The sequence below is a fragment of the Corylus avellana genome, chromosome 7, assembly GCF_965113065.1.
Source record: "Corylus avellana chromosome 7, dhCorAvel1.hap1.2, whole genome shotgun sequence".
NCBI lineage: Eukaryota > Viridiplantae > Streptophyta > Magnoliopsida > Fagales > Betulaceae > Corylus > Corylus avellana.
In genome coordinates this window covers 14,051,286-14,063,339 of record NC_142496.1, presented here as the reverse complement: position 1 = coordinate 14,063,339, position 12,054 = coordinate 14,051,286, and the positions used below count along the sequence as shown (strand labels likewise).

The window sequence follows — 12,054 nt, the reverse complement described above, 5'->3', positions numbered from 1 at the left end:
ATACATAATTAATTGTGTGCGTGATGTGTTTCATAGGTTGATATGAATACCATAGGGAAGACTAAACGACGGAGGTCCCCACTTGTAGAGCCGATGTCTACGGCGCATGGGTCGACATTGTCCGACCTGGGGTATAAATCAGTACTTCCAAAGAATGTGGAAAGGTAGAACTAGCTAGGGTATCAGTCTCAGCCATCACCATGCAACACGGATGGAGAGTATCATACGCCTAGTCCGCTGCCTACGATGAGCGAGTTAGGGATATGTTCACATAGCCATGTACAACGGGTATTCCCCCCGATGAGAACACAGTTTTGAACTATAGTGAGCCGCAGTAACCGGAGGACAGCGAGACACAGGCATCGGAGGACGTGCATGATGGGAAAGGTGCCACGCATGACTCGCAGCCCGATGACCCTGCTCTACAAGTGTTGCGTAGTGACCAGGTCCGGACAATAAATTAGTATATATACTTCAAATACCAATACTGAATACATACATAAGTTATGTAGTTAGTATTGAATTCCAAATAATTAACATCTCTAATTATTAATATGTTAGGCATCGGTCGATCTGGGCGCACCCATATTCAAGTGGTGACCATTAAAGCATCGAACAAGACGTGGGATGTCCCCTGTGGGCAAAGGGTCGTGTGCGAGTACAATAGAGCGTGCCAGCCCGTAGGATTTAGTGGTTTGAAATTCCAAAGGATGACCGGCAATATTATAAGGAGCGGGAATTATGTTAGATTACGGGACGACTGGATGGAGGTACCACCACGTATGAAGGAGGATATATGGGACGCCTTGATGGTATGGTTAAACTATATGTTATATTTTAGCATGTGTATTTCATTATGTTAAACGCCTTTAATGCATGAATTATATGCCTTACTTTTTTAACTTGTGCAAGCGGACTTCTACATCCCGCCTAAATACGATCTCAATACGATAAAAAATGACGCGTTCCGAGATATGAGAGTGAAGCTAAAGAGTTGGAGACACTCAGTGAAAGATGTGATTAAAATCAGTTGGGTGATACTCCTGACACCGTGAAGGCGAGAATGGGTAAAAATTTCGTTCAGAAATATGACCCCTACGACTTGGATGTATTGTTGGATAAATGGTGCGAACTGAAGAATCAGGTAAGTCACGAGTGTAGTTTCATTAATTGTAATTGTGTAGTTTCATTAATTTTAATTGTGTTAGGACTGACATATTAAGAATGATATTTGTGTAGGAGTATGCTGCGTATATGAAGAGATTGCAAGTATTAAACAACACACCTCATTGCACCAAGTCGATGAGCTTTGCTAGGGTGACACATGAAGAGGTATGTGTCTCATTCCCCCCCCCCCCCCCCCCCCACACACACACACATATATATATATATACACACACACGTATCTAACCGTATGTTTATGTTTCTTTTTTGTTTGTTTTATTTTATTTTTATGCAAACCTTATCTTTGCGCACTCCTACTCGAGTGCAATCTTACATCTCGACACAAAAGAAGAAGGATGGTGACTATCCAAATGATGCGGTCAGTGAGAGATATGTAAGTACTCACCGATATATCTTGTGATAAATTATTTACGATTTACCTTCTTTATATGAGACACTAACTTTTTATTTAACATACAGGAGATGATGAAGGAATTGATACCCACTGACCCTGTATTGATGTCGAGTGTGACTGAAGGGACGGTACGGTGTGCACTGAATGATGTGTATGCTCAGGCGCATGAAAATAAGCTTGAGTATGCTGGCAGGGTTCAACAGGTGGGTCCGAATATTCTACCTGTGCGGGGCAGCATACACTCGTACTATACACCGTCCCAGGCACGGTCACAGAACCCTGAAAACTCCTCGTTCTCACAGATGACGGATAGGATTAGAGAACTTGAAGAGGAGAGGGCACAACAAAGAGCAGCGATGGATGAGATGGCAAAAAAGATGCGATGATTGAGGCCCCTTTTTGCCAGCTTGAGGCCATGCTTGCATTGACCTCTAGATCCACGCCCAACAAAGGTAATGCTATATTTGTGTTATTTTTCTTATTCTTTTGTTAACACGACTATAGCCCGTATCGATTACTTTAACAGTTAGAATTATGTCTCCAAAAAAGTCTTAGTTAGCAACGCGTTGTTCCCGTGGTTCATTTTGGAACCAACGTATATTTGCGTCACTGTATATTTGTATTTTGGATTTCTTTATTGATTATCATTGGTTCACAACTCATTTGCAGGTAATGCAGATAAGGCGCTGGGTGATGACTATGTTCACTTGGATTGAGAAAGTGGTTTTCCATCGCAGTTTGTTAAGTTGTATATATATTTTGTTACTATTTGTTGATGTATATAGTTAGATCAAACTATATGTTTGTTGAGACTAGTTGAAACTTATTTGTGTTGTATATTTGTGTTTGATTGTATATTTGTAGCAGATGGAATAGAGATAGTTTGATTGTATATTTGTTTTGTGTTGTGTTGGAACTTATTTTTGATGTAGATATTTGTAGTAGATATACAATTGTCTATATTTGTATTGTATCGAAAATATTTCGATGTAGATATTTGTAGGCAATTGCACGTAGTAGATGTGTTGGAATTTCGATGTGTTGGTTTGTGTTGGGATTTCATATGTATTGGATATATATGCAAATTGAATTGGAATTTCATATGTGTACATGTATTGGATTGAATGTATATGTATTCGCCGGATATATATACGCAATTTGAAAAAAGTCATTGTTTGAAATGCAGTTGATTATGTATAAAAAAACGTACGTAATGATAGATATTATCCTTGTGTCCACCTAAAATTAATGTGCCTTTGCAAATTATCATTAGATTTGTGATAGATAATTATTATTGAATTTTATACCAATGATGATTTTCAAAACTACATCAATTTTAGGTGAACACAAAGGCAACATCTACCTTTACTTACAGAAAAATCACAGTTTCTTCTTTAAAGTCATGTATTTTTAAAAATATGTACAATCTTGCATATGATTTGAAAACGCATACTTTTCTATATTTTCAAATCACAATTTTCCTTTCTTTTTTTTTTTAATAAAAATAAAAATAAAAATAAAGCTCTTCTAAATATTGGGGGTTAGAGCCATAATACCTAAATTACAAGGGTTAAGAATCGTAATACCTAAGTTATGGGGGTTAGAACTATACTGCCCGATTTACAGGGGTCAAAACTGTAATACCTAAATTACGGGGATTAAGAACCGTAATACCTAAATTATGGGGGTCAGAATAATAATGCTTGAATTACAGGGGTCAAAACTGTAATACCCAAATGTGTGGGGGTCAGAGCCGTAACGATTAATAAAGGAAATGGAAAGATGAAAGTGGATGAAACCATGCATGGCATATGTTTTATGAATTTATGATGTTGTTTCATGGTGTGATTTGTGAGGAATTTCATGCTAGATGTATCAATATGCATATGTGGAGGGAGATGCAACCAAGCATATGTATATCGTTACAACTTGATTGTATATAATGTTTTATGAAATGTTTTATATGAGATTACGCTAGATGTATTTGTATGTATATGTGACTGAACGGAACATAGCATATGCATACTCTTACAGCTGGATTGCACATGATGTTTATTAAATATTTTCATAATGGTAATGTTTACTTCATCAGCTACGGAATGTTTTTAATGTAATATTTTTTTTTGAAATGAATCAGTTTAGTCTCATTCATTGATAAACGAGCATAAAGCTCAAATAACACAAAGCAAAAGCTCTGAAGCAACCATACCGAAGCTATGAGGTTACAAACGTCAAAGATGACATATTACATTCCAGACTCAAACAAAATTCGCTAGCCTATGACTAATTTTCAAATTAAACAGCAGATCTGTGCCAAATAGACTCAAACCAATGCATAGGTAGCTCATATTCCTCGGCACTAAGGGTAGAGAACCCCAAGCCAAAGCTCATCCTCCTCAACCCGAAAGTCAGGATAACGTTCATATCCACAACCTGAAGGTCTAGACCAAAGCAACAAACTCGAAGGGTATCAAGCGGGTAGATAAAGAAAGAGGACCAAGCATTATTACAAGCAAAAACAAAAACGATTACAGGGAAACAAAACAAGACATAAAGAACAAAAAAAGGAAAGGCAGACAAAATTGTAGGGAAATAAACAACATAAAAAGAACGCCAAGAGGATGACAGCAGCCGGAAAGAAGAGCCGACTGCGTGCTCGCCGGAAATTGAAAACGGAAGGGGTGTTGGAAGCTCATCGCGGTGGGGGTGCGAGAAAAGGCCCAACAGAGGATGGTGGGCGACGGAGCACACAAAGTGGATTGGCGGCACACTCAAATGGAGAGGTAAGTTTGAGTGAAACTCTAAGAGCATCATCGACAAAGTGTACCTAAACAAGTAGAAAAAACAACAAAAGCAAATACAAAAAAAATACAAAAAAATAAAAAATAAAATAAAAAACAACAACAACAACAACTAGGGACCAAAGGTGGGGGAAGTGGCGGAGAGGATGGGAAATGAAAAAAAAATCGCCCAAAGAGCTAGGGGCATCAGGTGAATAGGTTAGTTTGCTAAACAAAAGAGGGCGATAGGAGGGGAGGGGGGAGGCAGAAGAGAGAGAGGGGAGGAGGGCGGGAGGGGGAGAACAAAGGTTCTCCCCCTCCGACGGCTGCTAGAGACGAAACCCTAGCAGGGAGGGGAGGGGGCTAAACATAGTGACCTTTTTATGTTGAGGACAAGTGCAGGAAACACATTACATTTTTTAAATGTAATGTTGAGTAGTTGTTATTGTAAATTGATATAAAAAGTGAAAAGTCGGCTTTTTGTGAAAGCTTAGTAATTTTTATACTTACTGAGATCGTTGTTTCATTAATCCGCCTATGCAAATGTGGTTAACTCTATGATCGCATAGACAATGTTGATGTTTCCGGTTGAGAGATTAGCATCTAGCTCAGTTTAAGCTTATGAGTGTTGTAATTGTGTGTTACAAACACTTGTTTTCAACTCTTAAATTTTTCGGCCATTTTTTATTAATTGTTTTATTACTATTGCTTGCAATTATTTTACCATTTGACTATAAAAATTATTCATGAGTCTTTATTTAGTTTTACAGTTTTGAACGTTCACTACAAAAAATTAAATTTTTTCTGACGGACGTTTTCTGACGTGTCAGGTAGTCTGACACGTCAGAAAACGTTCCTGACGGGGCCTTCCTGACGTGTTTCCCGCGTGAAGATTATAGGTGTCAGAAATTATTTTCTGACGTGTTAAAGAGTGACACGTCAAAAAAATTTCTGACGTGTTAACTTGTGACACGTCAGAAATTTTACTGACGTGTTGAAATTTAACCCGTCAGAAAATTTCTGACGTGTCAAATTTTGACACGTCAGTAAATAATTTTAATAAAAAAAATCCAGAAAAAATTAAAAAAAAAAAGAAAAATTATTTTTTTTTAATAATTTTAAATTTCCTGACGTGTCAAAGAGTGACACGTCAGGAAATTTAAAATTATTAAAAAAAATTAATTTTTCTTTTTTTAATTTTTTCTGGATTTTTTTTAATTAAAAATATTTTTTTTATTTCTGGAACAGTAGTCTTCTCCGGTCCCCAGTTCTCCCTGATCTCTGCTGCTTCCTCCATTTTCACTCTCTCTCTCTCTCTCTCTTCTTTCTTCCATTTTCACTCTCTCTCTCTCTTCTTTCCTCCATTTTCACTCTCTTTTCTCTCTTCTTTCCTTCATTTTCAAAAACCCAAACCATAAAATCAATAAAAAATAAAAAAATAAACCTTTCGATCTTCTTCTCTTCAAATCAAAAATCAAAAATAAAAAATCTCTCAAATCAAATCAAAATAAACCAAATCAGAGCTTCTTCAAATAAAAAATCTCTCTTCTTTGATCCTCTTCTCTTCTCCTTTTTTTTTTTTTTTTTCCTTTCTTCTGCTGCTTCGATCTCTTCTCCATCTTTTTTTTTTTTTTTTTTTTTTTTTCTTTTCTTTTCTGCTGCTTCTCTGGATCTTCTGATCTTCTCCATCTTTTTTTTTTTTTTCTTTTTTTCTTTTCTTTTCTGCTGCTTCGTTCGATCTCTTCTCCTTCTTTTTTTTTTTTTTTTTTTCTTTTCTTTTCTGCTGGTTCGATATCTTCTCCTTTTTTTTTTTTTTTTTTTTTCTTTTTTTTTTCTTTTCTTTTCTGCTGCTTCTCTGGATCTTCTGATCTTCTCCCATTTTTTTCTTTTTCTTCTTCTTCCTCAATCTTATTTCTCTCCTTTTCTTCTTCCCTTTAGAAGCTGGTGGCCGGATGTACAGAGAGAAGAGGCTAGGGAGATTGAGAGAGGAGAGAGAGAACTGTGTTTGGAAATAAAAGAAAAAGGATTAAAGAATATGAATATATAATAGAATTATAAAGGGAAAAGAAGAGGGAAAGAAGATAGGGAAAAAGAGGGAAAAAGTTGAAAATCCCGCTTGTTTTTTGATATCAGGTTTCTGACGTGCTAGAATTAACACGTCAGAAATTTCTGACGTGTTAATTCTAGCACGTCAGAAAAGGTGAATATATATATAATATAAATAAACCTAATATAAAAATTATTTATTTATTTATTTATTTCTGAAACATATAATATATATATATATAAAATAATTCCTGACGTGCCATACATGGCACGTCAGGAATTCCTGACGTGCTATATTTGGCACGTCAGGAATTTCTGACGTGCCAAATATGGTGCGTCAGAAATTTTTTTTTTTTTTTTTTTTTTGTCTTCATTATTTTTCTTCTCTCCCTTTCTTAATTAATTCATTCTTCTTAACTCCCTCTTTTTTTTTTTTTTTTTTTTCTCTCTCTGCACGTAGGCTTCAGTTCTTCTAATTTTTTTTTTTCCTTCTCTCTCTGCATGAAGGAGAAGAATAAAAAGATGAAAGAATTCATGAATATAATTAAGAAGAAAACCTAGCTATTTGGATGCAACGACAAGTTCATTTCATGTTTGTTTGTTTTATCTCCAATTAAATAGTGTTTTTCAGTGAAAAAAAAAAAGACATAGAGATAATTAGATTTTAATTTCTATACTAAGCGAAGGGATAGGAGAGAGACAGTGTTGGAAAAATAAATGAGGGGGAAGAATAAAAAGATGAAAAAAGCGGAGGGAAAATAAGAAGAGGAAAAAATTTCAAAATTTCGGTCTTTTTTTTTTTTTTTTTCTTTTTCTGACGTGCAAGTATTTAGCACGTCAGAAAATTTCTGACGCGCCAATTTGGCACGTCAGAAATTTCTGACGTGCTATTTTTTAGCGCGTCAGAAAATATTTTCTGACGTGGCATTTTTTGCCACGTCAGAAAATGCTGACGTGGCAAAAAATATGCACTGTTTGCCACGTCAGAAAATACCTATTTTTTTTGTAGTGCATGTTGATGAAGGTCAATTCTAGTGAAGCATACAAATCAGTCGTTTGATGTGCTTACGTTAAATATGATATTGTTAAGTATTTTCATTAGGTTAGATCTCATTTAATTATGGTTAATCCCGACAAGACTATAAAATCAAGGGAAATATTGATGCCGTCAAAAAAAAAGGGAAATATTGATTGAGGTATTTTGATCTTATTTACCAAGAAGTGGGTAATCTATTAATTAATAAACAAGCAGTCTCAAAGTCATATGACCAATATTTTAGTGGAAGAGGAAGGGCGAGGGTTGTTTCTCCGATGTGACAATGGTTCCTTTTCACAGGCCTATTTTCTTGATAGGTGTATGGATAGGTAAGTCTATGAGATATACCCCATATATTGACTTAGCAATGGTTCCAAATGATAGATAGCCACAATAAAAAAAAATTATGAGCAAATTGCAGTATCAGATTCATGAATGAGAGAAAGTTTCATTTGGAAATCGAAAATAACCCGGCAGTTCCGTTGATGCGTAGAACATTATTACAAACCCATAATAAGCAACTTCTAATAAGGTGATTCCCATGACAGAATTCACCACCGGTTCAGCTGTAGTTTGAAGATAATTTATATGTGGTTAGGCATGTACTAAGGAGTGAGTTCAAAACCCGAAATAGGAATCACGAAATGGGAATCACTCACTCTTGATTAGTATTAGTCACCTTGGGTCCTATTAATGTCTTGGTGAGACTGAATCAGGCTATGACTTAATTGATCTTGAGTGAGCGTATGCGGTTCTTCGTCGTCTAGGGCTCCCCTAAGCAATTTTCAGTGGATAGGTGTTACTATGGTCACGTCCAGGTAAAGTAGTCACAGTTGGTCGCCCTTTCTTACCCTTTTATTAACAAAAAATAAAATAAAACCATTTGAATTCAACATAGATGACTCTAGCTCAGCAAACAGATTTCCTAAGGAGCCATTAAAGTCATTGAATTACTAAACATTATTACAAAATTATGTTATATGAACTAATTAAGGGAACAAAATTATCAGCTACTTGTTACTTTTTGGGAACACCGTAAGAAAGAACGGAAAATATGGTCTGTGTTAAAGCTAGTAGGAGTAAAAAGGCAGCTGCAAGAAATGAAATCAAAGCCCAAGGACTGTTGAAATAGTTGTTCCTCAATTTTGCCATCCACACATTTTGACGTCTTCTGCAATGCTTGTTCAAATTGTTGAAAATTTGAGCATAACAGAAGTTGGATATCACGACACAATGACCAAGCTTGTTAAACATGGTGGAGACAGCTTCATCATCAGCCAGCCCATTTTCAATAATTCCTCGTCACGAAGTAATGCAACATCCTTTGGAGAGTTTATGAACAATCCATGAAGGCCACATAATCTGTGACGTATTTGAGGTGATTATTTTGACTATATTGCTCATATGCTATCAAATTTCGGAAGATAGATTCTGATCGATCTTCCATTTTCAAAAGTGGAATTTCCATTATCCCATCATTGAACTTGATGTAAAACCCACCACTTCTCTCTAGCTTCTTGAATTTGACTCCAACCTCTTGAAACTCTGTGGCACTAGGTATATATTTCCACTCTTCCTCATCTACAACATTCCCACCTGTACCAATTTCTACATATGGTGGAGTGGCAGATTTATGTACTAAAGCAAGAAGATGTCTAATGTTTTGCAGCGATTCATCACATGGTAATGGAATTCCGAAAAAAAGCATGGCTAGATCAATAAGGTTGTCGTGCTGGTTAGGAACCACAGTCATCTCGAACAATTTAGTGAGAAGAAAGAATGGAATTTGGTTTTCGAATAACATTAGGTCACGCGTTAAGCTACAGAACATCCAACCGAATCGGAAAATTTGGTCACATTCATCTCTTAGATCCTTCTTTGCTAACTTGCAAAACAACTCAATGATGAAACACCCATCAAGAAGCAACCTTTCTACGAACTCATCAGTGGTTAGGCTAATGGGTTCGGCGTAGTATCTTCGAGCTCTTCCTTCCAATTCTCTCATGGCCTTAATGTATCTTTCCACACTGCTTTCGTTTCTCCTTTGAAGAAGTAGTTGTAAATAGCGCAATTTTTGCTCTTCCATAAGCCTCAGATCATCCTTGCTGTGGTGGTAAGGACCAATGGCAAGCAGTTCAGGTTCGTATGCTTTCTCATTTACCTTGCGTAATTGGCTGTACACTCTAAATATACAAGACTCTGGAGTATTTAGAGTCAACCCAACAAGCTTTTCATCAATACGAATGGAGACAAGATCAGCTCCATCAACAGCCCTCATGTTCTGATCTGTTCCCAATACATTGCACAAAACCAATCACTAATGTTAATGAATTTCAAGCTGACAATTACATATATCCATCTACTAATAAAATCAAGGTGTTCGAGCCCAATTTCACCTACCAGTCAGTTTAGTGTTTTTCTTCGCCGGCCTTCTTTCCCTTTTTCTTGCTTATACAACTTGGCTGCTCAAGACTCTGCTCATTAACATTTACATTCGCTAAGTTCCATTTTCCAACCATCGTAGAGATACAATACAATAATTCTATTGATTAGCTAATTAGTAATTAGTAATAGGGTAGTAGCAACCTATTTATTTCACTTTCATGGTTGTGGTATAGGAAGTTCCATCGTATTTTCTTCTAACTTCAATTACATAACATAATACGACAAGGTGTTTCAATAGTTTAGTACCCAGTACATGTATGAACCTTATATGATATGTATGAGCAATTCGAGCTGAGGACTGAAATCGAAATTGCTTCCTCTAGATTCCGAAATATAAACCCGACCATGGAGATTACCCAATCTCAGTGAATCTTTTAGGACTAAAAGTATGATTATCTCAAGATTTTGTCTCCCTCAATTCTAACGATTAACTTTTGACTGTAAACATCAATAGGGAAACCCATATTGCCAGAGTGAAATACAGGCTATATAAGACTCTTGAACAATATATCGCGCGTCTATAGTATTTTAGCATATTAGAGAAGAAAAAAAACAAAGGAAGAAGGGTAATGGAGCTTACTTGTTTAAAGACCGACTGTAGATGGCCTCTGCAGATTGTCTCTTAGCCTTTAATCAAAACTAGTATCTTTTAAGAGAAAGCAAGTGGAAGTAATCGTAGACAAGATGAAGACTGCTGGTAGCTCAGGAAACTTTGACTTTTACAATTAGATGCAGGCAGCTCCTTCTGGCAAGAGGATCCTAGCCTCTGCAGTCCAAATGGAGATTGAGGATCCTTATTTCTGGGCCTTGTCAGATGGTGTGAAGTTGGTCTATTTGAGCAATATTGCCCCCCAGTTGCGCCTATGGAATATCCCTATGCTATATAACGTTTGCCCAAATGAAGCCCATATTGAAGGGACAATGCCCGTTTCATAGTCCGTAAGCTGAAAGTGCCTTCACTAAAAGGGCAAAAAAAAAAAAAAAAAAGTAAAAGAATTCTCAAGCTTGAGGGATTGCTGGTAGGTTTGAAAGCGTGTCCTGATAATCGTACCAGGGGCGAAACTATAATGTATAGTTTGGGGAGGACAAAATTAAAATATATATATATATATATATATATATATATATATATATATATATATATTGAGGAGGCAAAAGTTAACTTTTAGAGGTATTTTTTTTAATTTTTTTTTTCAATGGGACCACCCCTGAATTGAACATCGATTATACATCAATCAAAGACTTCAAATTTTCAATTTCAGCCCTTTTTTGAACTGACATTTAACTTACGAATTTGCGAACACACAAAAGCCTAATAAACTTTCCTTTTGACAATTTTGTGACAAAACATAAACAACGATACAACTCCATATATAGGTTACAAGACAATCCAATCAAACCACTAAACTTGGACTATTTTGCTTAAAAATGGTTAACAAGTAGAGAGATGTCAAAAGCATAAAAAATATCAAGTCCATCAAAAACATCTATCAACTATCAACTATCCCCCTTTTATGCAAACATGCATGTGTATACTGTTTACTTAATAATTTTATTAGAACATTTTGGCGTGAGAAGGGTTGCTTTTCTTTATTTAGAGTTTGAGAAGAAGAAGAAGAAAAAGAAGAATAAGATTTGTATTTTTTTTTCTAGTCACTTATATATCTAGCCTAGTCTTACCTAATAAAGAATCAATATGGGACCTAGCACTCAATGCAACACATTAACAACCTGTCAAGTACCATTGCTGAACTTTAACTTTGTAATAAGGTGTCACAATCTCTCACACTCAAGTCTATGGCATCCTTGTTAGGGCTCACGTCATTTTGTAGTACTCCGGTGTCACATGATGTTACTAATTAATTTGGCTCTGATTCCATAAATGTCACACCCCAAAAGGACTAGTTACAATTAAAGTTCCTTAAAATCACTTATATAGTCTAATCTCACTTAATAAGAAACCAATGAAACACCTTTACAATCCTCCCATTAATGTGAGACTTAACTTTCTGGTGTGTCACAAAATGTGCATTCAGTTACAACCTAACCCATAAATCCCTATAGTGGTTCTCCTTACAAGAGTTCCAAAAGGTTTTCTTTCGGAGAATTTTGTGTTGTCTTTGTTAGCAACCCTTCGTGGCTGCTCTTGTTCTCTTGATGGGCCACGT

At 36.0% G+C, this 12,054-nt stretch overlaps 2 pseudogenes across 1 annotated transcript; one reads left to right on the top strand and one right to left on the bottom strand.

Annotated features, from left to right (window-relative positions):
* The first annotated feature begins 246 nt into the window (after positions 1–246).
* On the top strand, positions 247–1,965 carry LOC148584501 (uncharacterized; annotated as a pseudogene).
* Positions 1,966–8,458: 6,493 nt separating this feature from the next.
* On the bottom strand, positions 8,459–10,556 carry LOC148584500 (UPF0481 protein At3g47200-like; annotated as a pseudogene). The gene is made up of 3 exons (XR_015912896.1): positions 10,467–10,556; positions 9,842–9,915; positions 8,459–9,727 (listed from the first exon to the last, which is right to left on the bottom strand). The product of XR_015912896.1 is annotated as a UPF0481 protein At3g47200-like (transcript).
* Positions 10,557–12,054: the final 1,498 nt, after the last annotated feature.